The sequence below is a fragment of the Dendroctonus ponderosae genome, unplaced genomic scaffold, assembly GCF_020466585.1.
Source record: "Dendroctonus ponderosae isolate FM_Combo_2020 unplaced genomic scaffold, Dpon_F_20191213v2 Dpon_F_20191213_1, whole genome shotgun sequence".
Lineage (NCBI taxonomy): Eukaryota > Metazoa > Arthropoda > Insecta > Coleoptera > Curculionidae > Dendroctonus > Dendroctonus ponderosae.
Genome location: NW_026017110.1, coordinates 26,821,730 through 26,827,123, shown reverse-complemented (window position 1 = coordinate 26,827,123; position 5,394 = coordinate 26,821,730).

Here is a 5,394-nt window from a genome sequence, read left to right as displayed (position 1 = left end):
CCCTTAGTGGCTTTAAAATCCGGGTCATCAACATTTGAAACACTTTGGGCGCATTGCTCAGTCCGAATTGCACCCTATTGTATTCGTACTGGCCCTCAGGTGTGACAAATGTTTTGTCGCCTCGTTTAGCTGCACCTCATGGTACCCCGATTTCAGCTCTAGACTGATGGAAAAGCTGCCGGGCTGCAACTTGTCCAGCTGATCGTCAATTCGAGGAAGAGGGTGACTGTCTTTGACCGATAAAGAATTTGATCTGCGGTAGTCGATACACAGGCGTTGTTCTTCGTTTTTCTTCCTGACGAGTAGCACTGGTGATGAGTATTCAGAGTCGGACTCTGATTATTTTATTTTATTGCATTTGGTCTATCATGTCTTTAACTAAGTTTTGCTCGGCCCTTGCCATCCGATACGGTCGATATGAAAAAGGCCTGTCTTCTCGGAGGTCAATTTTTATTGTCACTGTCTTAGAGCAACCGATCTGGGCCATGGTTATGGAAAAAAGTCGCGATAGTCGTTGAGTAGTCCGAATAATTTTCTTTCTTGTTCCCCGGAAATTGGTCCGATCTGAATTTTCTCTTCAGGAAGTGGTTCCAAGTATTCCGGGCGAATTGTCTTAACAGTTTCAGTCATTTCGACATCTTCGCTGCATCGGAATGCTCTTGCTAGGACTTTGTTTTCCTTAAACGTAATCTCGGTCGACAAATTTATACAGGGTAATAGTGCCGACTTTCCTTTAGTGGCTGTGACAATTGTATGTGGGCTACAATATTCCTGTCCCTCCTGCAGTCGGAGCGTCGCGTTGATGTAAATGTCGCCTTCATAGTTTTCGTGAAAAACTGCAACATATTCCAAATGATTCGGCTTTATTGGCGTGCACTCTGAAACTCGCAAAACAATCGTCGCGTTTTTGGCTAGTTCCAATTGAAGTTTGTTCATTTCAGAAGTGGCACGTCAAAAAAATTTAAGAGTGGTGTCGTTCTTAACAATTAGGATGTCGGGATTTTCCGTGAAGTTGCTTCCCAGCAGGATTGGTGTTTCCTGAACATGGTTTGGAACTACGTGATCCTTTATAGTGGATTCCACATCGTCAATTTTTAATTTCATGGACGTGGTTCCAAGTGTCACAGTTTGTCCATTTCTATAGCCACGCAAAACAGTTTTCGCGCCCTGGTTAATTGGTAAGTTTAATTTGCTCAACTCATCTGTGCGGATGGTGGTGCAAAAACTACCCAAATCCACGTAAGGTAATGACGATGCGCCATTAACTTGTACATTTTGTGAAATTTGGCATTCGATTGCTCCCCGACTAGTCAGATGGTTTGCTTTTCCCCGTGCTTTTTCTTGGGGCATTTTCCCATGTCCTCTAAATCGGCAATAGTCGCAGCGTTTATCTAAGTCCTTGTCTTGAGACCGATGATTTGATGGACAGTGCGTGGCAACGCGTCCTGCTTTCTGGCATTTAAAGCACACCAAAGGTGCACGTATTTTGGAGCCGCTCTTGTAATTAGTCGCATTCTGGGGTCTAATATATTTCCGTAAAAGCCAACGGTTCGTCGCACTGCGAGGTGCCGCTTTTTTACCCAAACTGTCCAGGTTGGTGAAAAGAGACTCGGCTGTTTGGTGATTACCGGCTTTGGCACCCGTTTTTACTACATTGTCAAATATTCCTCCGATAATGCACGACACTGCGTGGGTTCCAGTGATGTTGCAAGTGTTAAGTAAGGCTGACTAATCAAATGATACTTGCTCTACGTTTCATCGCTGCGTTTCGTTCGCTTTATTATGTCCTGCAGATCGGTATGGAAGTCGCGTTTGGATCGAAAATTTTCCTGTAGTCTGATTTTCCACTCTTTCCAAGAAAATCGAACACTTGTTAGGCTATTGTACCAGACCTCGGCCATTCCCTGTAGCTTGGATGTATCAAAGTAGGTAGTTGCTTCTTCGGACCAGTGAAAAATGTCGCGTATCTCATCGGCTTTTTGACACCATTCCAGAATCGTCTGATTTCTGTCCTCCGGATTAAAAGTTGGGATCATATTTCCGCGCGCAGTTGGTACGCTACTTCCTACGCGTTGTGCGTTTGTCTCTACTAAAGTGGAAATCGCGTTTGTCAACCGATCGATAGGGTCTTCCGTAATTCCGGACGAACTCCTTCCCGAAACCGAACCGCTTTCATGCCCACACTCTCGCACCGCAAGTGCTCGTTAATTTCCTCAACGAGTCTTTTTTATGTACTATGTATGTACTTTTTATGTAAAATTACGGAACAAAAATTCAAAACTCATATGCCACATAAACTCAGTTGATGTATTGTCTCGATGACTGTGCCTTGTTCTTTAAAAATTTTGGGATAATTAAATTATTGAGTGGGGCGACACCAGCTTAGCACATTGCTCAAGACGTGTGCAGTATTAGGTACATATCGTCGGAACGTTGGAGAATTGGTTTTAAGTTTCGAAAATTAATATATGAAAAATGTGTGCATACTTATGCCCACCAGGTCTCAAGGGGTTAAGCTGTTATATCAACCGTTTCCAAATTATAATTTTTTTTGTTTACAAACTTCAAAAAGTTGTTACATTTTGTATGGTGGCTATGTGAAGTTAGATGCTGTATTTCACCGAATTCTAATCGATTTAATAATAGTGTTAAGGCTAAAATACGACAATCGTTTATATTCTGCTTTTGTCCGAGTTTCCTGGTGTTGTAATTTATTCTAGGCCCCTTCAGCTTCTTTCATAACGTATTGCTGAAATTTAATAATGTCACCTATCAGTGGCAACAATTTAGGTTTATTGTATTTTTGTTCATTTAGATCTTTTAATGTCAGGCTAGATATTTCTAAGTACTAGTGGTTCTCTATTAAATATCAGTCGTTTAATTTCTTTCAGCTTTTGCTCTTGATTATCATAAATGAATATTTTTCATCACAGACCTGTTTTAATGTTGTACCCTTGTGAAGAGCTAAACTTCCTGCTTTACATGTGCGCGTTTCATCATTATATTCACTGATAATTTTTGTTGCAGCAACAAAGTGACCAAACACCTCTGGATTCAATGTTTCAAATAAAATATGTGCCCCAGTTAGGAATTTTATTAGAGATAACGTTTCTAATTTGAGGTCTCTTATGTGTACGCAGTAAACTTTCGCCGTAGTTATAGATGAGGGTATTCGTGAAATGTCATCGTTCCTCATGATTGGCAACACTTCATTTTTTAGTCGTAAAGATTCAAAATCTTGATTATGATCTCCAGAAGTAACTGCAAAATGTGGTGCTGTAGATAAATGTGTTTCTCGTGCTCTTGAAGTTTTATCTGTTCTCAAAGAACATCTTCGTCGATATTTTCTAAGAAAATTTCTCGAAAAATACCCCAAACMGATTTGATCCACAACGTATCTTTAWTTACCATCCTGTGAATTTGCAACTAAATCATTATTATATTCACCTTTGGGACGTCTAATTGGACGAATGATGTCATTAGATCTGGCCTTCGCCAGTATTATCGTTAATACCCAGAAAAGTATCATCCATGTATAATTCCATGAAAACCCTAACTGGCACTATTTGCAAATTTTCACTCGGGCTCCTCCAATGTGAGCCTAGTAAAAGTAAGCTCAAGAATCCCACCGTTATATTTCTGTTATCAATATGCATACATAAAACCCTTAAATTAGATATGTGAAACCAGACATGTGATGGGCCATTCATCCGCAAAGAACATCGTTCTCTCAAGTATATTACATTACCTGGTGGGCACCAGCTCGAACTATTTGAGTATCTTTCAATGTATCAATGGGTCGTAGAATGGCCCACCTGAAATTTTGTCGGGGCTATAGACGTGAAATGACGGCGATATACACGCAAAACCCTTGTGTGCCCCGAGGCAGGCCCAACAACGTATCTCCCGGTTGGGAGATACGTTGTTCCCCATACCCCCATCGTTTGGGTCTAGATTTCCGGTAACGGCCTTGAATGCCGAACCAATAATATTGAGAATACGTTTTGTGGTTCTTAGGAGATGGCAGTATTTTCTTAATTTTATTTTCATCTCTTTTCTGTGTAATTTTTAATATTTTTAAGTAATTGGTTGATTCTTCAAAATATTCTTTATTAGCAATTAGTGAAAGTCAAATGTTTTAGGACTGATTATGTAATTTGTTGATCTACATCATAATGATGTATCAAAGTGTGAGTGTAATCCGTTAGTCTTGCTTGTCACAATTTCAAAGGTAATGTTTCTGAGTTATTGTCCAGTTTGTTCATTGTTTATTTATTTCCGTCTCCGATAACGGCACGAGTCTCAAATGAATACGTTTACGTTTAGTCAAAACTGAGGGTTTGTCTTAGAGGTCGTTTTAAATTATCGATATGACCTTTCGCTTGTAATTGAGTTTTAATAGTTTTGCGTTGTTGATTGACTTCTTCAATTTTAGTTGATTTTGAAAATGTATGTGCTTGTTTTTGTCTAACATGCTTTTTAATGTACACTTCTTGGTCTGGTTTGAAAAGATCGGGATCGTCATGTTTTTCATTAATATTTGATATAAGTTTTTGTTTATTTTCAATAATGTTTTTATTCATCTGTGAATATAGTGCTTGAGATTTTTCTTTATTGAGAATTGATCTAATTGAATATCGAAAACGTAATTAGTGAAAATGTGACCATTAATTACATCAGTGGATTTTAATTAAGTGGTTGAATGAATGGAATTGTTATATGCTAAAATAGCGTATGCCATTTTTTTGGATTTGAGGAATCTATATGACTTACAATAGACTGGTCGAATTCGATGTTTAATTTTGTTGGTAAATGTCAGTGGTTCGTTTTCATTTAAAACAGATATTAAAAAACTTCAAATAATAGTCTAATGGAACTCTTGAAAGCAAGTTATGTTTTTGCCTAGACAGAGCGGCACATTGCATGCGGATCATATCCAATCCGTTCTTATTTGTTTTTATGATGAGCTGCACAAGCCACAGAGAAGTCACACAAGTCCCGTTGTGGCTTGTGAGAACTTGCTTTGCTCTGACTTCATAAGAAACAAGGGGTTTCTGCCGTTTAATAGTAATAGGGCACTGCTGTCAATGAGAGGTCTCTTTGTTTTGACCATACTTTCTGCAGTCAAACAACGTATTATGTGTCGTTTAAAATCCTGCATTGTGATTATTGGGAGGTTTAGTTCTGTATGCAAAACGAATGCGTTTTCAATATTTTAGAGATTTCCTGTCAACCTTACATATGTATGTTATATTTGCGATTCAAATATAATGTTTTTTTTTAAACTATTTTTTTTATTCACTTTTCACAATTTTTATTATTATACAAATTTAATTAATAATGGATCAAGAATTACGACTGTTACTGTATGTCTATTAAAATTCTGAACGATCG